The sequence below is a fragment of the Lissotriton helveticus genome, chromosome 4_1 (assembly GCF_964261635.1).
Source record: "Lissotriton helveticus chromosome 4_1, aLisHel1.1, whole genome shotgun sequence".
Taxonomy (NCBI): domain Eukaryota; kingdom Metazoa; phylum Chordata; class Amphibia; order Caudata; family Salamandridae; genus Lissotriton; species Lissotriton helveticus.
In genome coordinates, this window is record NC_136063.1 from 426,721,974 (window position 1) to 426,748,535 (window position 26,562).

The 26,562-nt window shown below is 46.7% G+C and overlaps 1 protein-coding gene across 1 annotated transcript in view; it reads right to left on the reverse strand.

Annotated features, from left to right (window-relative positions):
* Window positions 1-26,562, reverse strand: part of POP1 (POP1 ribonuclease P/MRP subunit) — a 514,990-nt gene that overhangs the window by 341,292 nt on the left and 147,136 nt on the right. The window lies entirely within an intron of this gene.

Sequence of the window (26,562 nt, forward strand, 5' to 3'; positions counted from 1 at the left end):
CAAAGCAGAGCCTGATTTAATTGTAGAGACTATGCTCGTTGTAAGGTCATCTGACAATTCCTGAAAGTTAGAGAAAGCGATAGTCTGATGTGGACCTGATAGCGCGCCATTCGTCCTAGATGATTTAGTTGTGAAGGCTTGAAAGATTTCGTCCACCTTGGTAAAAAAAAATTGCCAAGTCCTCGCAGAGGGCTTGGGAAGGAGGGGGAATAATGTCAGGGGCGTTTCCTGCCAATGTCTTGGTGATTTCATACAGTCGTCTACTGGAGTTTTTTGCTTGCTCAATTTGGTTGGTATAGTATATCTTTTTTGCTTTAATGATCATGTCTTTATAAAGTCCTAGAGCATCTTTATAAACTTTCTTGCTTGCTGTATCATATGTTTTTCTCCAGCATCTTTCCAAGTTCCTATTAATTTGTTTTTGTTGTCTTAGCTCAATGGAGTACCATGGGGCAGTTTGTTTTGACCTATTCTTAGACACAGTTTAAATGGGGGCTGTATTCTCGGTGGCCTGAGCAATCCATGTGTAAAATTGTTGTGTGGCCACATTCGGGTCGGTGGAAATTACTGGACTGGTTTTGTCCAGTTGTATTTTCAGTTCAGTAGGATTAATATTCTTCCAGTCTTTAAAAGGAGCATGGGTTATTGTGGCAGAGTTCCTGTTTTGTAGGGAATTAGTGGTAATTTTACCGAAAATGGCGTAGTGATCAGTCCACGGCATTGGGCAGATGTCCGTTATTTGGAGGTCGTCCAGATTGGAAAATATGGCGTCTAAAGTATGACCCGCTACATGCGTGGCCTTAGCAACTAATTGTTTCAACCCCAAGGTTGCCATGTCCGCTATGAGAAAGGCTGTATCTGTCTGATCAGCCTGGTCTAGATGAAAGTTAAAGTCTCCTAAGACCGTTAGCGTTTGTTCTATAGCTAACGTTTCCATCATTGTAGTGAGATTGGCAAGGAAGGGGGCGATAAATCAATAATCCCTTAAAACTGGATAGTGAGCAGAGCTTTATTCTGAACTGTAGGGCTTCACAATGGATAGAAGGAATGGGAGTAATTGTAACAGTAAGGCAGTCTCTAGCTATATTCGCTAGACCACCTCCTTTTTTCCTGGCTCTATCCTGCCGATAGGCTTTATAACCGCTGGGCACCGCGGTAACTAAATCTGGCTCTGATGACTCATTGGTCCAGGTTTCGGTGACAAAGAGAATGTCAAGTTTGTTATCCGTTATAAGGTCGGCTATTTCTTGGCTATGTTTACATAGTGAGCGGGCGTTGATAAGTGCTATTAGAAATGATTGCTCTTTAGTAATGGTCAAGGGTTTGGAGTACTCAGTGGCCATATGTAGAGGGATAGAATAACTGCAATGTGGGCAAGTTGCACCAAGGTCATGTCTACCGTTAGCGGGATCACGTCGTAGACAGAGCGCATTAGCCGGTGGTCTGAGTTCTAACAGCTTTGTTTGCGGGTAGGCTAGGTCTGCAGCACAAGTCAATCGGGCAGGGGGTAAGGCCCTCGGCCCGGTCCCGGCGCAGACGGGCTTGCCTTTGGCGCGCCTTCGGGGCGCCGTCGGCGCGCCCGCTGCGCCCGCCCGCTGCGCGGACGGGAAAAGCTGTTACTTTTATACATGAAAGAATGGGAGGAGGGCGGTAGGGTTTGAACGACTAGACCGCCACCCTTACCTCGCTCAAGATGGCTGCTGAGGTGGGTGATGTAAAGTGTCAGCGTTTGACACAGCGCTGAGGTCTATGTGTTACAGGAGCCTGTCTGGAACCTCGAGGCGACTTTACTCTCGCTCCGAGGTGAGCGCGATTATTAAAAACGGGCAGTTTAAAATATTTACAAGTTTTAGAAACACGCTATTGTAATCACAGCATAAGTATCTAATACGCTCCTATAAATGACAGTTTAAATATACAAACACGCTATTGTATATCACAGCGAGATTAGTGCACAAGATAGGCAGAGAACCCCCGGCTTCCGCCTCAGGGGTGAAATGAAACAAAATAGAAGTTAGGAAAATACTGAGGGAGGATTGGGTTATCCCTTCTGTTGTGAATCGACTTAGATTCCGTATGAATTTCAAGATTCATGCCCTTATATAGGTACATTTCACATTGCCCTTATATAGGCATAGAATTCCAGTACTTATTTAGGCATAGTCCATGCTACCCAAATACAGGCACGGCTACCTCCATCCATTCATCTACGTCACAACGAGTTCTTGGAAAACCAGACTGTCAAGCTTTAGGGACTTCCCCTTGCCAGGATATTGATTTATGCCCGTCCTGAGACCCTCAGAAGCGGTCGCTCCTCCGCTGCTCCCTGATCCCAGTCTGGTATCGTAGCGCTATACTGCCTGAGTGCTCCTTGCCCTCACTATCAGCTGCCCATTGCTCGCATTGCCCCTGCAACCATTTTTGCCTTAGTGCTACGATCTAAATATATTCAAGGTGCTAATATCGTAGCTGCCTGCTAAGCTGCGCTTGCATTGTTTATCGATTTGTGCACTGCTGTCTTTGAATTACTTGTGCCTGATTGTGCCGGTGACGCTTCCCTTTTATTAAGGAGTGTTGGGGTCTCGTCCTGTGCGACTTTTGGCTTGCTGCCATTTTTGTTGTTTGTTTGTGCCTTCCCAGCCCAGCTCTCCACCCCGCTCCCGCTTCCCAGCTGCTCCTCCCTCGCCCCCGCCGCCATCCACATATGACAGATGCATCTACGCGCAGCGGACGCACCCCATGCGCGCCGAAGGTGCTGCAAAGGTAAGCCAGTCTACGCCCGTCCGCGCCTGGACCGCGCCTAGCGCCAGGCACCCTGGCCCCCACAAAATCCACTCCGCCCGCATTACATATGACGCCGCAACCCTCTCAGCTCTAAACCCCGGCCGCTCACCACAATGCTACCTGGCTGCCCCGGGACACACCCATGGACCCTTCACCTGCCACTCCTGCAAATTCGAATGCATCAGGACCCACACCAAATCCACAAACTCCAAACAGTGCCCCGACAACAACCACCTGAAGTGCATCCTCCTCAACACCCGCTCGATCCACAAACACTCCATTGAACTCTGGAACCTACTCGACACCACATCTCCGGACGTCGCCTTCCTTACAGAAACCTGGATGAACGCCTCTTCAGCTCCCGACATCGCCATAGCCATCCCGAACGGCTACAAGATCATCCGGAAGGACCGCACCAACCAAACAGGAGGAGGCATCGCCATCGTCCATAAAAACACCATCCGCATCACGACCAGCTCCGACGATAACCTCGCTACCGCCGAATATCTTCACTTCCAGATCCACACCGACCCCAAGACCACACTCAGAGGCACCCTCATCTACAGACCACCAGGACCCCGTACACAATTTAGCGAAGACATCACTGACTTTATCAGCCCACATGCCCTCCCCTCCGAGAACTACATCCTACTGGGAGACCTGAACTTCCACCTGGAAAAGAAAAACGACAGCAATACCACCAACCTTCTAGACAACCTAGCCAATCTCGGACTCAAACAACTTGTTGACACCCCCACGCACCTTGCCGGACACACGCTCGACCCAATCTTCACCTCCAGCATGCACATCTCCTTCGATCACACCACAGCTCTCCATTGGACGGACCACAGCTGCGTTCACTTCAACTACAAAAAGACCTCAACCCACAACCCCCCCACAACCTATTCCCCGAAGAAACTGGAACAAAATTACCACCGACCAGCTCCTCACATCGCTTCACCAAAACCCCCCTGCCAAATCATCGGACCCAAACCAAGCAACCACCAACATCACACAATGGATCACCCACAGCGCAGACGAACTAGCACCCTTGAAATACCATCAAATCAAGCAAGGTAGCAAAAAAGCCCCTTGGTTCAACGACAACCGTAAGAAATCCAAGAGGCTCTGTCGTACCCTCGAGAAAGCCTGGAGAAAAAACCCTACCACTGACAACCTGGCCTCCTTTAAGAACGCCACCTGCAACCACCACCAACTCATCCGATCCACCAAGAAATCAGCATTCAAGGATCAACTTGACAACAACGCCCAAAACAGCAAGGAACTACTCAACATCGTTAAAGAATTTACCAACCCCACCGCCGGCACCAACGACATCACCCCCTCCGAAGACCTCTGCGACTCTCTATCCTCATTCTTCCACAACAAAATCGCCGACATACATAACAGCTTCAAAAACAAATCCGAAGACCAGCCCACTTCACCCACCCCGAACCTAAACCGCACTCTAACAACCTCCACGCCTGGAACCCAATCACCACTGAAGACACCATCCGCCTGATGAACTCCATCCACTCAGGATCGCCAACCGACCCTTGTCCCCACCACATTTTCAACAAAGCAGACTATCATCGCACCCCATCTCCGCGATGTCATCAACTGCTCGCTCAACTCCGCTACCTTCCCGGAAAGCTGGAAACATGCCGAACTCAGCGCACTTCTGAAGAAACCCACAGCAGATCCCACTGAACTTAAGAACTACCGCCCCATCTCGCTCCTCCCATTCCCTGCCAAAGTCATTGAGAAGGCCGTCAACAGTCAGCTCGCCGCCTTCCTCGAATCCAACAAATCCCTCGACCCTTCACAGTCCGGCTTCCGAGCCAAACAAAGCACCGAAACCGCCCTCATCGCAGCAACAGACTACATTCGAACACTACTGGACAACGGAGAAACGGTTGCCCTCATCCTACTTGACCTCTCCGCAGCCTTCGACACAGTCTGTCACAGCACCCTCATACAACGTCTCAACAATATCGGAATACAAGGAAAAGCATTGGACTGGATCATCTCGTTTCTCACAGGAAGAACCCAGAGAGTCCGCCTCCCCCTTTCAGATCTGAGGCCACTGAAGTCATCTGCGGCGTACCACAAGGATCATCACTCAGCCCCACCCTCTTCAACGTATACATGAGCCCCCTCGCATCCATCGCGCGCCAACACAACAAGTCAAGTCAATAAATTTATATAGCGCGCTACATACCCAGAGGGTCTCAAGGCGCTTGTAGAGGGGTGGGGACTTACTTGTCAAATATCCACGTTTTAAGTTGCTTTCTGAATGCTAGGTGGTTCTGAGTAAGGCGAAGGTGAGTGGGAAGTGAGTTCCAGGTTTTAGCTGCCAGGTAGGAGAAGGATCTACCTCCCATGGTGGTTTTGTTGATGCGAGGTACAGTGGCAAGGGCCTGGTTGGAGGATCGTAGCTGGCGGGAGGGGGTGTAGAAGGACAGTCGTGTGTTGAGGCATTCGGGTCCAATTTCGTAGAGTGCTTTGTGTGCGTGGGTTAGGAGCCGGAAAGTAATCCTCTTATTGACGGGGAGCCAGTGGAGGCTTTTCAGGTGACCAGAGATGTGTTCTTTACGCGGGATGTCTAATATGAGCCTAGCTGAAGCGTTCTGGATGCGTTGGAGTTTTTTCTGGAGTTTTGCGGTGGTACCGGCATAGAGGGTGTTTCCGTAGTCCAGTCGGCTCGTAACCAGAGCGTGGGTGACTGTTTTTCTAGTTTCGGTGGGGATCCAGCGAAATGTTTTTTTGAGCATGCGAAGAATGTTGAAGCAAGATGAAGAAACGGCGTTGACTTGTCTGTTCATCGAGAGTGAGGAGTCCAGGATGACGCCCAGGTTCCGTGCGTGGTCCGTCGGGATGGGTGCTTTTCCAAGGGCCTCAGGCCACCAAGAGTCATCCCAGGCGGAGGGGGAGGTGCCTAGGATGAGGACTTCTGTTTTGTCTGAGTTCAGTTTCAGACGGCTGTGCTTCATCCATTCGGCTACTTCTTTCATTCCTTCATGCAGGTTGGTTTTGGCAGTGTTGGGGTCTCTGGTGAGTGATAGGATCAGTTGAGTGTCGTCGGCGTAGGAGATGATGTTGAGGTTGTGTTGGCGTGCGATGACCGCGAGGGGGCTCATGTATACGTTGAAGAGGGTGGGGCTGAGTGAAGATCCTTGTGGTACGCCGCAGATGACTTCAGTGGCCTCTGACTTGAATGGTGGAAGGCGGACTCTCTGGGTTCTTTCAGTGAGGAACGAGGTGATCCATTCCAGTGCTTTTCCTTGGATTCCGACGTTTCTAAGGCGTTGTAAAAGGGTGCTATGACAGACCGTGTCGAAGGCTGCGGAGAGGTCAAGGAGGATGAGGGCGACTGTGTCTCCATTGTCCAGTAGAGTTCGAATGTCGTCTGTTGCTGCGATGAGGGCGGTTTCAGTGCTGTGCTTGGCTCGGAAGCCGGATTGAGAGGAGTCGAGGGATTTGTTGGTTTCGAGGAATGCGGCGAGCTGATTGTTGACCGCTTTCTCGATGACTTTGGCCGGGAATGGAAGGAGTGAGATAGGGCGGTAGTTTTTGAGTTCGGTGGGGTCAGCTGTGGGTTTCTTCAGGAGGGCGCTGAGTTTGGCATGTTTTCAGCTTTCCGGGAAGGTTGCGGAGTTGAGGGAGCAGTTGATGACGTCTCGAAGGTGTGGTGCTATGATGGAGTCTGCTTTGTTGAAGATGTGGTGAGGGCATGGGTCTGTGGGGGATCCTGAGTGGATGGAGTTCATCAGACGGATTGTGTCCTCAGTGGAGATTAGCTTCCAGTCATTGAGGATATTCAGGGGGGGTGGGGGTCCTGCAGGGGGTTGGGTGGGTTGGTCTTTGGGTCGGTTATCGAAGCTGTTGTGGATGTCTGCAATTTTGTTGTGGAAGAATGAGGCTAGGGATTCGCAGAGGGCTTGAGAGGGGGTGATGTCGTTGGAGTTGGCTGAGGGGTTGGTAAATTCCTTGACGATGTTGAATAATTCCTTGCTGTTGTGGGCGTTGTTATCTAGTCGGTCCTTTAAAGCGGCTTTCTTGGCATTCCGGATCAGTTGGTGGTGTATGCGGGTGGCATTTTTGAAGGCGTTCTTGGTGCTGGTGGTTGGGTCTTTTTTCCAGGCCTTCTCAAGGGAGCGACAGAGTTTCTTGGATTTCTTAAGATCATCGTTGAACCAGGAGGCCTTCTTGCTGCCTAGTTTGATTTGTCGTTTTTTCAGTGGTGCTAGGATGTTGGCGCTGTTTGATAACCATTGGGTGAGGTTGGTGGCTGCTTGGTCTGGGTTTGAGGAGTGGGCTGGGGGGTTTTGAAGAAGCGATGAGGAGATCTGGTCGATGGTGATTTTGTTCCAGTTTCTTTGCAGAGTGGGTTGGGGGTGGTTGTTGGATGTGGGCTTGTTGTAGGTAAAGTGAACGCAGCTGTGGTCAGTCCAAAGGAGAGCTGTGGTGTGGCTGAAGGAGACATGTTTGCTGGAGGTGAAGATAGGGTCGAGTGTGTGACCTGCGATGTGGGTGGGAGTAGTGACAAGTTGTTTAAGTCCGAGGTTGGCGAGGTTGTCCAAAAGGGTGGTGGTGTTGCGGTCGTTGTTCTTTTCAAGGTGAAAGTTGAGGTCTCCCAAAAGGATGTAATCCTCGGAGGGGAGCGCGTGTGGAGTGATGAAGTCCGTGATGTCTTCACTAAATTGTGCACGGGGTCCTGGTGGCCTGTAAAGGAGGGTGCCTCTGAGTGTGGTCTTAGGGTCGGTGTGGATCTGGAAGTGAAGGTGTTCAGAGTTGGCGAGGTTGACGTCTGAGCTGGTTGAGATGCGGATGGATTTCTTATGGACTATAGCGATGCCTCCTCCTGTGTGGCCGGTGCGGTCCTTGCGAATGATCTTATAGCCTTCCGGGATGGCAATGGTGATGTCTGGTGCTGATGTGGCGTTCATCCATGTTTCTGTCAGGAAGGCGACGTCTTGAGAGATGGTGTGTAGTAGATTCCAGAGGTCAATGGCGTGCCTGTGGACCGAGCGGGTGTTGAGCAGGATGCATTGTAGGTGGTTGGGGTCGGATATCTGTAGTGTGTTCGTGGGTGAGGAGTTGTTCTTGGTGCCGTCGAACTTGCAGGAGTAGCAGGAAAAGGGGCCATGGGTGTGTCCAGGGGCGGCTTGGACGCAGTTGGGGGAACGGCCGGGGTTAAGGGCTAGGAGGGTGGTGGCATCGTAAGTGATGCGGGAGGGGTGGACATTACGAGGACCAGGGGCTCTGGCGCTGGGCGCGGTCCAGGCGAGGACGGGCGTAGACGGGCTTACCTTTGGCGCACCTTCGGCGCGCATGGGGCGCGCATGGGGCGCGTTCGCTGCGCGTGGACGCTGCGCGTTAGGTCATTGGTCATAAATGGTGAGTGGAGGGGGCGGAGCGTGGGAGGGTCAGCAGCTGGGAGGCGGTAGCAGGGAGGAGGGGCGGGCCAGGGAGCAGGTAAACAAGATGGAGGGTCAACGGGAGAGTAGGGCAGGGGCAGCAGATGCACCACGGCACCGGGGGCACGGACGAAGTCCCAGGGAGAAAATAGAGCCTCAGCAAGTGTCGCGCTTCAGAGTACAGTAGAGTGAGCTGCAAAACCTGGTGAGGTACTATGCCTAGAGTCACGTAACGAGGCAGCTCTGTGGGAATGCGTAAACACAATGAATGTCAAAGCGCAGCTGATTGCGTGTTGCACGAGCGCGATGTAAATGAGATAAATAAATGCGCGATGCAAATGAAATAAATAAATGCTGTTAGAGATCAGCAAACACAATGAATGCCAAAGCACAGCTGAATGCGTGCTACACGAGCGCGATGCAATTGAAATAAATAAATAAATGCGCGATGCAAATTAAATAAATAAATGCGGTCAGAGCTCAGCAGTCAAGATACGATACCACCAGCAAGTTAAGGCACGAGTGGGAGCTGGGATCAGGGAGCGTGGTGGGAGCGACCGTGCTGGAGCAGGTCCAGGCGATCACCAACCTCAACATCATCTCCTACGCAGACGACACCCAACTGATACTCTCCCTCACCAAAGACCCAAACACCGCCAAAACCAACCTACACGAAGGAATGAAAGAAGTAGCCGAGTGGATGAAGAACAGCTGTTTAAAACTAAACTCGGACAAAACGGAAGTCCTCATCTTAGGTTCATCCCCCAGTGCCTGGGACAACTCTTGGTGGCCACCTGCCCTGGGAACCGCACCCATACCTACGGATCACGCACGCAACCTGGGCTTCATCCTAGACTCCTCTCTCTCGATGTCCAGACAAGTCAACGCCGTCTCATCATCCTGCTTCAACATCCTACGCATGCTCAAAAAAGTCTTCCGTTGGATCCCCACTGAAACAAGAAAGACGGTCACCAGCCGTCTGGATTACGGAAACACCCTTTACGCCGGAACCACAGCCAAACTACAGAAAAAACTCCAACGCATCCAAAATGCCTCAGCCAGACTCATACTGGACATTCCTCGTCAGGCTCACATTTCCGGTCACCTGAAAGACCTCCACTGGCTCCCTGTCAACAAGAGAATAACGTTTCGTCTCCTCACCCACACACACAAAGCCCTCTACGACCTTGGACCCGAATGCCTCAACACACGACTAACCTTCTACACCCCCACCCGCCAACTACGATCATCCAATCAAGCCCTCGCCGCAATCCCACGCATCCATAGATCCACCATGGGGGGCAGATCCTTCTCCTACCTAGCGGCCAAGACCTGGAATTCTCTCCCCACCCACCTCTGCCTTACTCAGAACCACCTCTCCTTCAGAAAACAACTAAAAACTTGGATATTCGATAAGTAAATGCACCCCCCTCCCCCAAGCGCCTTGAGACCCTCTGGGTGAGTAGTGCTCTATATAAATTTCTGAACTTGAACTATAGGCCCGACTTTTACCTTGACACTGGCAATCCTAAACACCTTCAAGGTATAAATATACCTTTACTTGCTATGGCAAAGCACGGTGTGGTTCGGTGCAGTTCAACTACCTACTTGCACGACGCAGCTCGCCACAGCAAGTACCGAAGGAAGCCAACTCCCCAGCTGACGCACTGCCTAGACGCCATCATCCTCCTGCCGAGAATCCAGCTCCAGTGTTTCTGACTCCCCTTGCGGGGTGTTGGGAAATTGAGTCCCGGGAAAGAGATACCAACCTCTCTAATTCTAAAGGTATAGAGCTGATTAGAACCTACAGAAACCTTTGGCAAAACTAAACTTATGCTAAAACAGCACCTACTTCTTCGCTCATACTAGACTTCGGTTAGGTACACGGGGGTAGGATTATTTTAGAGGCAGCAGTTGAGTATTTTAGCCTATGTTCTTTATGTATGTATTTTTATTTATGTCATAGCTACAGACCGTGCTATTACAGTATTATTTTATATTACTGTTTACGCTGTACGCATTATACTTCGCATTCGGTCTACGATTGTAGCCGTTCACATCTTTCATAAGAAATAAGACTGTTCAATAAACCCTTTTTATTGAAACACCCGTCTCTCTATTTCTGTGCAACTCTGTAGAAATGATGCATGCGCGATTGACTGAGTGAAATAGTTATCTATTGTTTCCACGACTCTGAAGATATTATTGTGACTCTAAGGGAAACAAAGTTGTCATGTTTATGTGGTTACCAGAGACAAATCCCTTCTTGTTCATTCAAGAAGTTTCTAGTGGCCACTGAGCTAGCTGACACACACACACAATTAAGTTTAATATACTCGATAGAGACATACTGATCTCAGTCCTATGTCAAATCTATAGTGTATGTTATTCCAATGCGCAGAGCTTTTCAGGGATATAGGAACTACACTACATGGCACCCAACGGTTTGGTAATGCACTAATTTAACGCCAGATACTGAAGTAGCTCAGTCGTGCTTTTCTCAGAGACCCCTTTTTCCGTAATACTCCGTCTGGAGTGGGTAAGCGATAATATCCACTATAGCGGAGTGGGACAAAAAATCCCATGTATTAGCTTTTTGGTTTGTTCAACGTTGAAGGATACAGAGTTCCAAAATATTGTGCACCTCATCTTTGTTCCCTTTAAACTTGTTCTGTAACTTTCATTAAAATGGCTGACGAGGAGAACACCTCCACTGGAGCTGCGACTGTCCAAGCCAAAACAGTTTTAAACTATACAGGTTTTCAAGAAACCGATGAGAATGCTGTAATAATTCCTCCAAATTTAAGGAAAGCCATCACTATAAAACTTATAAAACATGGCCTATCATCAAGAGGTGGTAGAGCAGTTTTTGTGATAGAGGCACAGGAATATAAGACAGAGGTATTCTATTTATGGATAGTATTCCCAGAATCTACTCCAGTAACACATTTGTTTCACTTCTACGAAGAAGATGATCCACCGGATGAATATATTCCTTTCGAGGATATTGCAATCCCACTCACATAACAGGTGCATGAGCTCTTGTTTAAAGGCACCCTAAAACATTTAAATCACATTACCAGGCTCGGTCCACTAGGTAGACCAGGAGCAACATGGCCGATTTTAGCCGGATATACACCTGATCCGGACATTGAAGCAATGCTGGACGATGAATTACTTAGTGACATACAAAGATTAATAGAATTATACAGTTAAACCACAACTGTCTGAAAGTCCTGAAAAGGTCTTAATTAAAAACACTCCTACATCTTCTAAAAAAGAAGTGGGAAAATAGCAAACAACCTTCCAAAGAGAAGTGTTCTCATTCCAGAGGTAGGTCTCCTCAAAAGGAGCCCTCTGAAAGGAGTTATAACCTCAGGAATAGGGATAATTTGAGAAAACCTGAAAGATATCAAGAAAATGATACACGTTCTTCTCGTACCTTTCAGAATTCGTCACAGAAATCAGGAAGAAGAGGACGGTCAGAAAACAAGGAAGAACGCGTGAAGTCCAAAGACGATCAACACGTTCAGAAAAACAACAAGCATTGGCTTAGCCAATAGGTATCGCCTTTGGGACCTTATAAGTGTTTAGCCAGGCAACAGTTAATGTTGTTGTACCAAGGATATTGTGCTGCATAACTAAATACTTATAAGTTCCCAAAGGTGAGACCTATTGGCTATGCCACTGCTTGTTAAAACATCACTCCCAGTTTTGCCAAATAAAGAACCCAGCTAAGATTTTTTTGCCCAGGATCACATAGTTCAGCCAAGCGTCCGAGTTGGGACTGGAACCCCGTTTTCTTGACTCTACTCAATAGTTTGACAAATCAGACCCATTTATGAAAAAAAAAGAAAGAGGATTTGAAGGGCTGTAAGTATCGGCAATGCAGTTAGCCAAGTAAAAAGATGTTCCACAAATACAGGAACACAACCAGAACAGCATTGAGCATCATTTAATGTGCACGTGGCATCATGCAGGCAACTGCTCTGTATACTGAGGCCGGGGTGAAATTTGCAGTGATCATAATAATGATAACAGAGCAATACTAAAACACATAGCGCTTATTGCTATATTTGTGCCATTTCTAAGCGCAGCAACAACAAATGCTACTATTGCTCAGTTTAAAGGGGCCCATGATGAGGGCAACAATGTCCATCTCAAGTAAAATACTCAGTGTCCTTTATTCTGTGCGGCACCTTGCAGAATAAATGACACACACAGCATTGCACTTTATAGTCGGTTTAGTCAGTTTCACATTTCTCCCGGTTTTGCCAAATAAAGAACCCGGAGAAGATTTTTTTGCCCACGACCACATAGTTCAGCCAAGTGTCGGAGCCGGGACTGGAATCCCATTTTCTTGGCTACTAAATACTCAGACAAATCCAACCCATTTGTGCAAGAAAAAAAAAAAAGGAAGAGGAGCTGGTGAGCTGAAAGCATCTGCAATACAGTTAGACAAAACTGAGAAGACGCCAAGGCACAAATCGATTTTTAAACAAATAAACGGTAAATGATTTAGCTGCAAATGTCAGTCTGTGTACCTGGTGGCGGGCACTTCGGTTTAGAAAAAAATAAAACTTTTCTCACCAGTTACAAAGTGAGTGGCAGACTTCTGCAAGTGCAATAAAGAAGCAGACAATGGGCAGCGCGGCATGATGCTGTGTAAGCCAGCATCACACCGCTGCGCTCTTTGAACGTCCAGGGCTCTGGTTGTACAGATAGGTTTTCGGTTTAAGACTTTGGTAAATGTGCACTGCTCCGCATACGAGGCAGTTTACCTTCGATGTCCGTGCCCAAGAGAGGGTTTCTGCGACTTCCTGCCTTTGTTGTACTATCATTGTTAAAGGGAAAGCACGCATATTGTGTGGCGTGGAGGGGAGGCTCTACATGCGAAACAGCGGGGAGAGGGATAATTTCAAGGGGCATGCATAGGCATGCAAGATGATCTTAATGTGAAGCGGTGTGTGAAAGAAATCCAGACGGGGCTGGGAGGGGTGCTCTAAACGTGAAGCAGCGTGTACCTTTGATGTCTGTGCCCAAGAGAGGATAACTGCAACTTCCTGCCTTTGTTGTACTGTTATTGCTAAAGGGAAAGCATGCATATTGCTATGGCCTACTGCAGTATAAGGGGGGGAGAGGGGGGAGTGGAGGCCAGCACAGTGACGTGATCTGTGGTGGGGGAGGGAATTGAATCGCGGAGAGAGGCACCCAAGGCTTAATGAGCCTTGACAGAAACCAACATGCCGGCTGCGCACGTGCACGCAAGCTTGAGGCCAGGAAAAGCCTCTGGTAGCACTTTTAAAAGCCAGTTTACTAAATTTCTCGCAAAGCAGCGCACGTGCCCACTCTGCGAGACCTAAAAAGCCTCAATTTACTAAAAAGAAGGTAGCCGGTCTAAAGATCAGACATGCCGAGGATCTTGAGAACACAACTCAAGAACCGAGAAAAAGCTCAGACAATGTTGGACACCGCAGCAGAAGTAAAATAGTTTGCCAGAACCTGAAGGGACTTCTGGAGACAGTGAACTTGAATGAGGACATTGAAGTTGAAACTGCGGATACCAGGGTTAGTTCTCCACATAGGTTATATGCAATAACGCTCCGGATGGAGGGAGACATACCAAGAAAAGTAAAAGCACTCTTTTGGGAGCGACATTCTAAGGGTTATGACTTCTAGCTGAACAAGACTGGCCACCAGACTTTGTCAGGGAGTGCCCACATGGCGAAGACCAGCCTTCTCTAACCATATTCCAGTACATTTAAAATATACTTATGCCAGGAAATGGGCAGTTGCCCAAGCCCCAGCATTATACAAAAATCATGTAGGATGGGATGAGGACTCACCTCACCAAAAGATCCAAGTAAAAAAAAAAAATATATATATATATATATATATATATATATATATATCAACCAACTGCACAAAGGTAGTACCCAGTTAAGCAAGAAGCTAAAAAACAGGTTAGGGAGATCTTGGATACCAAGGGGTGATTAAACATGCACCTCCTCTATGAACGATCCTCCTTTCCTGTCTCCAAACCAGACAATACATATCGTTTAGTTTTGGGTTACAGACATCTAAACTCTTGTTGAAAAACATTTGCAGTGCAAAATGCACACAGTACAGCATTATTGAATAACATTGTGCGTAAAACATATAAAACCACATTAGATATTTCTAACGGTTTCTTTTGTCAAAATATTGCACCTGAAAGTAGGTATTTGACCGCTTTCTCAATAATGGGGACACAGCGTCACTTCTGTCGTCTCCCTCAAGGATTCAAGAATAGTCCCGAGTTATTCTCAGCAAGAGTAACAGAGTTACTACAAACTTGACGAGGCATTGTCATATGTTGATGAACTCTATCTGACAGACGATGACTTGGATAAACACTTGAACAGGGTGAACACCATTATACTGGGCTTCGCCTCCGAAGGGTATAAATTTAATTTTTTTAAAAATCAAGAATTGCCTATCTCCTTTTTCTAGGATATGAACTATCAAATGAAGGCAAAAGCTGGCAGCCAACTTTTTAGAAAAGTGTGCGCTGCTCCAACCTCCAAAAACGCTGAAAAACTTAGTCATTCTAGGTTTCCTGAATTTTGGAAGAACTTGCATTCTAAACTACGCAGAAAGGGTTAAACCTCTCTACTAATTAATCAAACCTGATTTTAAAACAGTAAATTGGACACAAAAACACACAGAAATGTTGCGTTCACTCCAAAGAGACATTAGCAACAAAGCATTTGCAAACAGGCGTAAACGTACGCAACTTAGCGATCCAAATCATTCCGGGTCAATGCGGACTCACCTATTTAACTTTTAATGAAGGTGAAAAAGTACCAATTGCACACAAATCTCATTTGTACACAAAAGCAGAAATGAAATTTACATCACCAGAAAAAATTCTGACAGCTGTTCAAACGGCTGTAGCAACAGAAAGAGACCTAGCGCAGGGAAAACGCATTATGATCGTAACACCTGTACCTGCCTTAGAAGCAGTGACAAAAGCGAGCATTCCAAATGCTAAAGCTTTACATCCGAGATGGATACAATGGGATAATTCTCTTGCTGCAACTGATGTTGAATACGATTTTGATCCTTATTTAAAAACACAAGCATTCTTGCAATACGAACAAGAATGTCCTATGCCTACTGAAATTCTACCTCTAGACCAGTATGAATGTATAATTTATACTGACGGATCTGCACAACCAGCTACGGACGGTAAACAAGCTTACAGTGCTGCATGCGCAATCATTAAAAGGTCATATGCGTGATGGCAAATTCAGACCTATGGTCACAAAAACGGAATCTCTAGGAGATTGTACAGCTCAGTGAGCTGTACTAGAAGCATTCAAAATGGCACTTGAAAATACAGATCGCGAATTACCCACACTCAGTGTGCGATTCTTTCTATTGTGTCCAATCTTACAATGAATATTTACAGAATTGGCTTCAAAACTGGTTCAAAGATGCGAAAGGTGGCACAATCAAGCATAAAAAGCTTTGGGAACAAGTAGTTCAGTTATGAGAAGGACTACAAAACACTCACGTGATACACACACTGAGTCATCAACGTGCTGGCGTTCACGTTGAAAGGGAATTCAATGGCTGATGAAGCTGCAAAGGGGGCTATGCAATCGGCTTCTGTAGCTGCAATCACTCGTTCAAAAACAAAAATAGACAGTGAAATAATGCAGGCTGTCAATGCTACAAGCAAAGGCAGTGGTAAAACATTACCTAAAGGGTTTCCACTCAAATACTCATAAATAATGGACACAAATAATGTTCTGTTCGCTCGAATCCCTGGAGTGGGGATAGGGTAATTCCAAACATGGAACATAGATCAGGACTAATCCTAGCAGCACATGAAGGGCTCGCCTCTGCTCATGCAGGTGTTTCCGCCACAGTATTGGTATTAAAACAGAGGTACTTGTGGCCAGGCATTAGGAAACAAACACAAAACTATGTTTTGGACTGTGAAATGTGTCAGAAGATGAAAGTCTCTACTGTGAAATGTCCTGCGCAGACGCCCCTGTTAATTTCAGATAAACCATTAGCTTGTGTTTACCTGGACCAAAGAGGTCCCTTACAAAGGAATGGTAACTATAAATATATCATGGTCGCAGTGGACTCTTGTTTAAGTTACCTTTGGATGTGGCCTCAGCGCTCGGCTTAAACCCGAACTGTTATAAAAGATTTGCGAGTCTTTATCGGCACATACGCAATTGGCACCCTACATTCTGACCAGGGTCCTGCGTTTAGCTCTCAAGCTTACAAAGAGGCCATGGCCAGTTTGGGCGTTGCATTGCGGTACTCTAGTCCATTCCATCCTGAGGGAAATTAAGTTGTAGAAAGAAAAAACGGGACATAAAGCAATCTAAACAGCTAGGGTATTAGGTTTGGGTGATGGGTGGGGCAAACATCTAATAAGTGTCCAACGTAGACTTAACAACTTGCCAAGAAGTTCTCTAGGGGTATCACTCCATACGAGGTCCTGTTTGGGACAAGAATGTTGGTCTCTGACCTGGATTGTCACACATCAGTGGTGGATACTAAGAAATTTGATATCAAAGATAGTTTGGCTGTTTTACAGGACTTAAATGAACTAAGAATTTTTTTCCTTCTATTTTGGTTAACGCTGGTAATAACGCTGGGTATGCTGATAAATGGAAGATATGTCAAAATGGATACAGCAAATAAGAACATCAACTTACTCCTCAAGCCACACAAATCATCCCATTGTGAACAATGAGACTTGTCAGCAGTGATTACTGCCGTTCCTATACCTGATGGTACAGCTTGGGAAAAACAGAATATGACAATTTTGGCCCGTCTGAGCTGTTGAAGATTCCACACTTCAAGATTTCATTAAGTGACTTTATTACCCCAATACCTTTTCTGATGATTGGGACTTCAAAACTGTTAATAATATGATGTCAGATCTAGAGGGGTCTGCAGTATTCACAAATCATGAATATTTAGAGGGTTTATCAGACTATGAACAAATGTATTGTAATAATCATTATGGTCATTTCTTGCACAAATCTGCAAGTCCTAGAAATGTATTATTGTATAACAAATGGGAATATTGTCCTACGCTGCCAAAGGGTAGCTCAAAAACTTTTGTTCTGAAATTTCCGTACTTTTCAGGGTTCAAGTTAGCCAAAGCAGAAACATTTTATTTTAGAAATGTAAATGAGGTTGACCAATACAAAAACAGATTTATTCTGCAGCCTTTTTTGCCCAACGGTCTAGACAGGGTTTCGACTTATGGAAAGACAACATTGAGACAAAAACTGTCTGGGGTACAAAAGATTGCCAAGTGCAGGGGGTAGAAGCTTTGCCCAGAGCCTGTATCGTCCCTGAGCAAATTAAGTTTTTGAATGACACTGTCCAACAGACGTCTTGCCTTGGGTTAGCCAAGATCAAAGACATGAACAATCCGTCCATACCTATGCCTAAACCGGAGAGTGATGACACTTCAGAGGGGGAGGTCGACGTACATATTATTTGGCATCACAACAGACCAGATCCAGATTGGAATAAATGGTCAATCTGGCACACAGACACAAACAAAAACAACTGTCAAGATAGATTCTTGAACAAAACACAAGGGTTTAAAATCAATAGACAAGACCTAAGATATGTTCAAAGACCGCATCTTGGAATAGTAACAACATACAGTGTAGGGAAACTCTGCCGTGATTGGCTGCAGAAATCTACATTTAAGGATGTAAAGCAACACTTATCTTTACCTAAAGATGGTGCAGACCTTAAGGAATTCTTGCTAGGACCAAGAAAACAGCGTCAAAAATGTTTCATATATGCCAGTATATATGCTGCATATAACGAAATATGGAAGATTATGCAAGCAGAGACTGCAGAACGAATAAGAGAAATTGATCGTATTAATTTAGAGAAATCTCTCTGTAGTTGACAATGGGTTAACGACTGTCGTCCAGGATATATTCATAGGACAGCATTGTGCCTTCTGCCATAGACATCATGGAACAAGACTTGGTCATGTTGCACCATGGTCAGTCTCAGCAATGTTCTGTCATGCTATTAGGTTGGGCGCTCCAAAACGTGCGTTCAGGCTATGTGCCTTGGCGTTTAATCAATGCTACGTCACTGTTTTCAGAATTCAATCTCACTGATAAACAGATCAACATTAGCGATTCAAAGTGTGAAAACGCACTAAGCGGTTCTCTCCTTTGCCAGGGTATTCATTTACATGGGGCCTGCGATGGTTCCCTTAACAACTTAGCCTGTCACCTGCAAGGTTCACTAGCTGCAGTGATTGATCCAATTTTTGGACAACTTTCAAATGGAAGTTACCTCATGTCGAACGATCACAGCTGCTGCGTCATGTTGCCAGGTATTCCATACCTAGGAACTGTCATCCAGGGTCACTTGCTGTATGCAAGTATTGTTTCCAAAAACCAAGACAGTCAGGGAGTCGCGTTTATGGCCTTCACTGAACATCTCTTCTATACTAATTGATACTCAAAGCAGAATGAAAGCCATTCTTTGCAAAAAACAGTGCCACTGACCTTGGCCAAAGAAACTTATGATCTACAAATTGCAAGGACTTCTGCAGAGATACATGTTCTTTTGAATACAAACTGCCCTATACATTTCTCAGAAATGTGAAGTCTTATCTTAAACATGTCTGATACAAGCGGTAGTGTAAATCTATTTAAGAACATGTTTTCGGGACTGTTAGCACCTTTTCAAGCAGTCCTCGGAATAATTCCTAACTTCATGCACTCTGTGTTTGACGGACTGCCCCTCCTTTTGGGACTCGTTGCAGGGATACTATTTTTGCTCCGACTGCTACGATATGGCAAGCTAAATCACCAGTGACACCCAGTTCTCCATGGAGACAACTCTACTGGCGATGAAGTGTCGTGAGCGCATAGTCCAAATTCTGGGGTTACCTAGTCTACGAGAATTAAATACCACATGGTTTCTTTCATTCAGACCAATCTGGCAAGATTGCATCTTACCTGTTCTACGCTGCCTGCTATGCGGAGAAGAATGCATGCTAGACACCTGTCTAACACGCCCATCAGTCATGCCAACGGATGTTGATACTTTGCTGGACCACGTAACGGCCCATGCTCTGTCTTGTCCCCAGCGGCTACCAATTTTGATGACGGCATTCATTGGGATCTCACAGACGCAAAATGCTGATGCTGAGGTACGAGAGGAAACAATAGGCGCGCAGGTAACAACCAATCCAAACATTGCTGATGCAACCATTGCTTAAGGCGATGCTTCACATCTATGTGCGGTTAATCTTCTAAACAAGGTAATCCAACTTTCGCCTACAAAAGGTAGACAACTTTTTGTCTACAGATATAGAAGATTTCATGTTTTCTCCAAGCCCTAACACTGACTTTTGATTTTGGCAAGCAGTGTTCTGAGAGACTTTGAATTTGAATTTCAGGGACTTCCACGGGGCGTACCGAGCAGGAACCAAGTAGGTTTCCAGTCCGATGAGCAGAAGCCACAAGTGACGTGAGCACAGCTCTTGGAACCCGGACGCCCATGTAGCGGCTTACACCTCTCTCAGTTTTTCTTCCAGATTGGGGAGAAGACTATATTTTGCAAAGGTCCACAAGTTTGTGGTTCCAAACAATTTTCACGTGATCGTGGGCAGGGCGCACCTTAGCCTGTGCGTACCACCCAGGTCACCCACACTGGTCCTGACGAAAACCCACAATCGCAAGATGGTTGAAACATGTAGACCTAAATTTTAAAATCACATAGCACACATCGCTATTTTTAAACACTACACGTCTTAGACACCGGAGTCTACCTAATTAGACATAGGTGTCACATCTCTTTTTTATGGGGGTTCAATCACTCAGGAATAAAGTCTTGCAGTAAGTAGCATTGGCCCCTTTTTAGGTTTCGCCCTGCAGTTGCTCCGCCCAGGGCGAAATCTTATGTCCTAGATATGGGGCTTTGGTTCCGCCTCTGTCTTCCATTGGCTAGCTCCATAAATGGAGGCTAGCCATTGGAAGAGATTGGCTGTCAATCACGCTTTCCCCGTGAAAACGCGATTCGGGGGCGTTTGTGTCTTTTTTTAAGTCATGCCCTCTCTTCCCATTGGCTGGAATTTTACCTTCCAGCCAATGGGAAGGGGAGAGCGCGAAAAACACGCCCCCGAATCTGCCGTCGGGACACCCCCGTGACGTCATTCCCCGGGCCGCGCTGTGATTGGCTGCCGGCCCGGGACCTGATTTGTTGTTTTTTGTTGGAAGATAAGAGTGAGGATTGTGTTGTGACCTGCGCTGCAAACAAGGACTCCAGATCCGTACAGGTACGTGTTATACTGACAACTCTTGCGTGCACCGTGCCTGGAGCCGAACGAACCCGTTTCATTGCTCCAGGATCACTTAGGCTGTTCATTCTTGAGTCTCTGTCCCTCTCCCAGCCCCTCCTACACTCCCCCCTCTCTCTCAACTACTCTGATGTTCTCTCATCGCCCCCTCGGGTTCTTTGCTTGCTCCGCTCGCTGCACCCTCCTCCCCATAAGCTCCCCCGCCCATCCCCTCATCTGTCGTCTCACCCACAAAAGCTTTATTTTGGAATATTCCCCAGCAACGCTCCATCCAGCCTCGAGCAAAAGGCGGCAAGAGACTAAAGCGCGCCATTAGATCTTAAGAGGTGTCAACTACACCTCCTAACATCCATCGACAATATGATAAACAAGCAATAAGCGTCCTTTATAAATTGCATTCGAGACGTCAGAATACACTTTCTGCTCTTGAAATGTGATTTAATCTGCCACAAATCTGCTGGCAGTCTGTTATTAGCCCCGGTTGCTGCTTTTTCAATGTATGCAAATTCCCAAACTTCGCTCTAGCAGGCATTAGGTGAGGCGGAGGAAAGGTGGGGCTGTATCTGTAATAAAAATAAGACATTAAATCCCAGCGGCGGACCCCGCCTCATGAGTGATTACACCGCGGCACCTCTCGGGTCCCGGGAGAGGATCCGGCGAGCTGTCACTGCTGAGAGGCCGGCTCGCCCGGTCTGCAGTGCAGCCTGAGGGATTACATGTCACTTCCAGCCGGACCATCTGCTGGTCACAGACCACCCCCGCCCTCAAGGCCGCTGCGTGCGAGCCAGAACAGGGGCCCCGAGGTCGGGAACAGGGAACACATGTAATGCAGGGAAACGGGTTAGGTAGCAGGGAACATATCCCCCCTGTAATCTCTTGGAGTGGGAGGGGGGGGGGGTTTCGATGAAGCAAACAGGGAACGTGTCCCCGCTGTAATGATGAATTCGGGTTAGGGATCAGGGCACTTTTCCTAACCGTAATCCGACGGAGGACCCGGGGAGGGGGCTCCGGTGAAGTGATCAGTTCACATGCCCCCTCCCCCCCTGTAATCCGGTCTAGGGACGCCGAGCAGGGCAGGGGTTATGCCTGTAATCCCGGTTAGACATTCGAGGAGACAAACGGGCACACATCCGCGCTGTAACCATGGACTGGGGACTCTGTGTGGGGGGCAGGGCACACAGACGCGCTGTAATTATGGACTGGGACTCTCTGTGGGCAGCTCGGCACACGGATGCGCTGTAATCATGGGCTGGGGCTCTCTGTGGGCAGCTCCTAAGTATGGTAAAACAGCCCACTTGGAACAATTTAGTGTTACAGAATCAGCTGTGGTGCAATTGCTCATGTAAAAGGTGCTCTTTGAATTTGAAATATGCGCCAATATAGTGCAAATGCTGCATCTGCAAATTTAGGTTTAGAGGTGAGCTCGCTAGCATTTTAAAACTGGCCTCTTGCAGAAATTAACATCTACAAACTCGGGCGTTTTTGTGTATTCAAATACCTCGTACAAGATAGTTACTCACCGCTGCGACTGAACATACATTTGTGACTGTGACTGTGGAGTAAGTGCTTTTCTAAGAGGGAGAAGGGGGACGCAGCACCCTAGTATTTGCTGAGGGAGTAGAGAAGGGTTTTATCCTAAAAATACTTATCCAGTGGAGATAAGAAATGATTACATTTGAAGGTGGATGAAGTGAAGCTTCCATCAAATGATATCACACAGTGACACGACCATTGCACACTACATGCTCTGTTCTCGCTGCATGCGCGCTCTAGTGTTCACAATCTCTCCCTGGGCACCTCGTGTCTGTGGTACTTAGCAGACTCTGCCTCGGAGTGCGTGGTGTGGTGGTTTATTTTAGCGCCCCATCATCCTTCTTTGTCTGTGCCTGTGGTTACTGGCAGGCTCTGCTAGTGTGCCTTCTTGCCGCCTCTCATCCTTTGCCCAGACTCTCACCCCAGGCTCTCGTGCCAGTAGCTATATTGAAATGGACAACTTGTGCTGTTAATTCATTACCATGCCTGTCAACTCGCAGGGTGCCACTGTGCGACGCACATAGCGACTCACATCACACGGTGTCCCGGTGAGGAGCCTATGTCACATGGCGGTAGAGAAAAACAGATGAACTCCACTGTAAATACAGTGGGGGGGGGCTCTGTGTGGGTGGGTGTGGGGGGGCTCTGTGTGGGGGGCCTCTCTGTGGGTGTGTGTGTGTTGCATTTGCGAGAGATTAAGCTATTGGCATTGTAAATGACAATGCCATTTATTTATCTGTTTTCAAAACCAACACATAAATACAAATGTTGTCATTTACAATGCCAATAGCTCTAACTTTTGTAAAGGCGAAACCGTTGCATTGTAAATGCTTGTTAAACCACTTATCACCTTTAGAACTATTGCACATATAAAAAAGAAAATAAACCCGCTCCACTGTAGTCAGGTGTTGAAGCACACCCTGTTGGCACTCGGCCTTCAGGGTGGGACCCCGATGATGAAGCATGTCACCAACCAGGTTGGTGAGTGAGGGGTCTTCTAAAAGGACATGCTTTGTCCTGCAAAAAGGTTGGGCACACTGTGCCTGAAGCTCTAGGTACAGAGCCTCTCTCTGTTTCGCCTCCAGGGGGTACTCCTCCATTTGTTGTTGAATACTTAATAAGGGGACCAGGAGTTCCCACCTCACAGATTTGTTAAAAACCCTTACTCTCTCCTATTGTTGTGGAGACTTTGAATTTGACCTTCATTTTTCAAAAACAAGGTACGAACTTTGGAATTTTTTCCTAGGATTAATTTTTTTGCTCCAAATTTGTAGTTTTCATATTTTGGCACAAGTAGTCTGCTTAAACTAGAACTATTCATAGAGAACAAGAATTCTTTGAATACTTCCAGAGACAAAACATGACCTTGTCCACATAGTTTTATGTAAACTGAAATTAAATGGTTTTGGCCCTTTATCTTCTGTATTTACGAGCCATTTCATAATTGAATATTTTCATGATCCATTCAATTTGCATTTCAAATGTAAAACATATGCTTAGAATGAATACTTGTTTTAATGGGTACATCACCAATGCAATGTTATGCTTACAACTAGTTTGAATACATTATTTACAATATGTTTGAAACATGTTTTAGCACTTCATGTATAGATGTATTTGAGATATAGTATCAAGACCAAGGCCACACCGGAGCCCTCATCCTAGTAGATCTCTCTGCAGCCTTCAACACAGTCTCCCGCCAAACTCTCACCGCCAGACTCCACGACGCCGGCATACAGGGAACCGTCCGACTGGCTCCGCTCCTTCCTCAACGGCAGAACTCAAATAATCAGACTCCCGCCCTTCCTCTTCGAACCCAAGGGATGAACTGCAGAGTACTCCAAGGATCATCACTCGGCCCCATGCTCTTCAATATTTACATGGCTACCCTCAACGCGATCGTCAGACAGCATGAACTCAGCATAGTATCCTATGCCGACGAGACACAGCTCATCCGCTTCCTCACAAAGGATCCCCACACCACCAGACTCAGCATCCAGGAAGGAATAAAAGACGTTGCGTCCTGGATGAGCAGCAGCTGTCTGAAGCTCAGCTCGGAGAAGACAGAAGTCCTCGTTCTAGAACCCACCCCCTCTGTATGGGACAACACCTGGTGGCCCACCGCCCTCCCCACTTCCACGAACCATGCCCAAAACCTCGGCATCATACTAGACCTCTCCCTCACCATGACCCGACAGATCAACGCCGTTGCCTCCACCTGCTTCAACACCCTCTGCAAGACCTTCAAAAGGATTCCCCCCCCCCCCAGAATCCATAAAGACCGTCACCCACACACTCCTAACAAGAAAACTGGACTACTGAAATGTACTCTATGCCGGAATCAACAAATCCCTGCTCCGCAAACTCCAGACCAGCCAGAACACCGCAGCCAGACTCGTCCTCGGCATCCCACGATATGAACACATCACCCAACACCTGCGAGACCCCCAGTGGCTCCCCGTCGCGAAGAGAGTAACCTTTAAGCTACTCATTCCACGTACCCAAGAGAAACCTCCACTCCGCCGACTACACCCTCACCGAAAACCCGCGCATCTGAGGAGCCAGAGAGGGTGGAAGAGCCTTCTCCTACATTGCGTCAAAGACCTGGAACGAGCTCCTGATAGACATCAGATGGTCCCCCACTCTGCACACCTTCATGAAGAGCCTCAAGACCTGGCTCTTTGACTGACTCAGAGCTGCACCCACCACCCCCTCACCCCCAGCGCCTTGAGACCCTCACGGATGAGTAGCGCGCTTCATAAGTCCCTGATTGATTGATTGAACTCTGAACGGTAGAAGTGCCAGGATGAAGGAGAGAGGTGTTTGGACTGTTTGTGTTTTTGGATTTCTTAGACTTACTTGAGCTGCTTGACTTTAAAGACAATCTGTTACAATATCAGCTTTGGAGTTTAGAGAGCGTCTCCACCCTTGACCACATGTTTTACCTCCTTTGGAGTGCCAAGACTGCAAGTGTGGTTTCACAGCACCGAATAGCCTTTAAGTTTATCTTGGTGCAGCAATTGCACGACGCAGAGTCAAGATAGGAGCCACGACACTAGAGGCAGACATCGTGGGTGTCGGTCACAGACATCTACTGATGACAGGCCCTGCAAGGGCCTGTATTTTTTGGTGAGCACTTTTACCGTGCACTGTGAAAATCTGAGGGGAAGGAATTAGGTCAAGCTGACCGAATTCAATGTAGCTCGGATCAGAGTCGGAAGATGTGGAAAGGAACGGATGTCAGCAAACAGAGGTGGTGTAGATCTAGTAGCTCAGATGCCACATCTGGATGTGACAAATCAGAGGCAGAGCCACATGACACCACCTACAGACATGCAAGCGAACATCTACTGAACATTCTCCGGACCCAGTCTGCGGTTATTCAGAAGGTAAGTTATGCAGTTCGAAGTCTCTACTGGAAAAACAAATGTGGCTATTTTCATAACATTAACCAAAACCTTCCATAATTTAAGAATCCTATGGATGATAGAGCTTTTTCCAGCACTATACCTCGGGATTGGAACCGCCTGCCAGTTAAACTCCGGAAGGAAACTAATCTCCTCCTTTTTAGGAAGTATCTGAAGACTGCTTTTCCTGGAGGCCCCTCTGAGCTGGTGGTTCTGTGTCTTTCGCTGGTGTTGTGTGTACGCTGATAGCGCTTAGATACCCCATGGTGATAATGCGCTCTACAAGCTTATAATAATATAACATATGAGGAAAAATGAGACATTTGTCCTGGATATTGTTTGAGGGTAAAAAGGTTAAAGTGGAACTGCCCCAAATATCAAAAAAGAATTTTAGCAAACGTTTTTGTTCTATTTACACAATCAGAGTTTCTATTTTGAGATATCTTGCTGAACCACAGAATTGTAGATTTATGGATATGGGAGTTTGCATGTGTGAATAATCAGCAATTTATGGGTTTACATTTTTCATCTGGGATCAGTTTCTTTGGCAATTGTTCGTAATTTCTTTTGGTGATAATCAAGATTAAGGAGAGGTGTTGAGGTGAAGAAAGGATATGATTAATTTCCATAGTTCATGGATTAGCACCGTTTTTGACAAATGGAGTACTGATTTTTCAACAGTCCACAGTTATTAAAAGGGTACGAATCTTCATCTTTAACAAGAAACATACTTACATTTTAAGGAAGACCTTTTGATATAAAAAATAAATTTTAAAACAGTCTTGTTTTATTTAAAAAACTCAACTGTTTTCAGTAATCAGGATGTAAATAAGAAAAGAACGCTTGATATTTATTTTCTGCTTGGCACCTGGATCTCAACATAGGTATCAATGAGAAGTAGAATGAGCACCTCGCTCTAGATTATTATTAACATGGTTTCCAGTTCTAAACTGTTCACCCACACATCCTTATTTTCAGCTGAGTTAGTCTATTTAGTTAAATAAAAGCAAAGGAAGACAACACCAGGAATGCAAGAGGTGAACACACAAAACTTCAG